This window comes from Schistocerca americana, chromosome 10 (assembly GCF_021461395.2).
Source record: "Schistocerca americana isolate TAMUIC-IGC-003095 chromosome 10, iqSchAmer2.1, whole genome shotgun sequence".
Taxonomy (NCBI): domain Eukaryota; kingdom Metazoa; phylum Arthropoda; class Insecta; order Orthoptera; family Acrididae; genus Schistocerca; species Schistocerca americana.
In genome coordinates, this window is record NC_060128.1 from 185737279 (window position 1) to 185738390 (window position 1112).

Consider the following 1112-nt stretch of genomic DNA (forward strand, 5'->3'; position numbering starts at 1 on the left):
ATCTGCATTTCTTCTTGGTGTAGCAATTTTAATGGGCAGTAGCGTAGATGAGCTCGTTCAAACCCAGTGAGGTGTAGGCAGTGGAGTCTTTGTTGTCTTAAAGGCGATCTTGACTAACACCAGCTCACGACTTCCAATCTCAAAGGCCACTGACTCCTACGACCGTATTTAAAGGAAACCCAGTTTTCAAGCTGACAGCGCCGCTACTAGCGCTCCTCATATGCGACCGGCGCTATATGTGAACAGACATCATCTTTAAGATGTAGAAACACACCTAGCAACTTTTGTTTACGTCGCACGACCCTTAAACAAAACTAAACTCCTCCCGAACAGGCCATGATGGCCCGACGGTACCGACCGGCCGCCGTGTCATCCTCAGACCACAGGCGTCACCGGATGCGGATATGGAGGGGCACGTGGTCAGCACACTGTTTCCCCGGCCGTATCTCAGTTTCCGAGACCGGAGCCGCTACTTCTCAATCAAGTAGCTCCTCAGTTTGCCTCACAAGGGCTGAGTGCACCCCCCCTTACCAACAGCGCTCGGCAGACCGGATGGTTCCCCATCCAAGTGCTGGCCCAGCCCGACACCGCTTAACTTCGGTGATCTGATGGGAACCGGTGTTACCACCGCGGCATGGCCGTTGGCCGCACCTCTCTTACTTGGTGATTTTTAGTCACTATATTTTTAGTCACTATATTTTGCATTCCACAGGGTAGAATTTTAGATCTGCTGTTGTTGGGAGAGGTTAAATATACACAATCCGCCTCATAGCTAAATATTCACTGTTGTGGTACTGTATGCTGATGGCTACAGATATCAGCGTGCTTGTCGAAAGTAATAGGCAGATGGTCTTCCACAAGGAAGCATTGTAGGTCCGCTGCTCTTGAAATCTATCCCACGGGTAAATACGAAGGTTCGAACTTGAGTAGTGGGAACTAATTATTTACAATTTATAGAAAAGATATCCGTGTCCCAAAGTTTTACCATCCTTCAAAGCAGTCACCAGCATTGTGTATAGCTCGTAGCAGTGCCACTTGTGTTGATAGTTGGAGTGGAGCGGTCTACTGCCGACGAATCTTCGTAACAGGTGCGAAGCGAATGGCATGAAGTG

General features: G+C 49.0%; 1 pseudogene; it reads right to left on the reverse strand.

Annotated features, from left to right (window-relative positions):
- Positions 1 to 528: 528 nt before the first annotated feature.
- On the reverse strand, positions 529 to 646 carry LOC124552807 (annotated as a pseudogene).
- Between the last annotated feature and the right edge of the window lie 466 nt (positions 647 to 1112).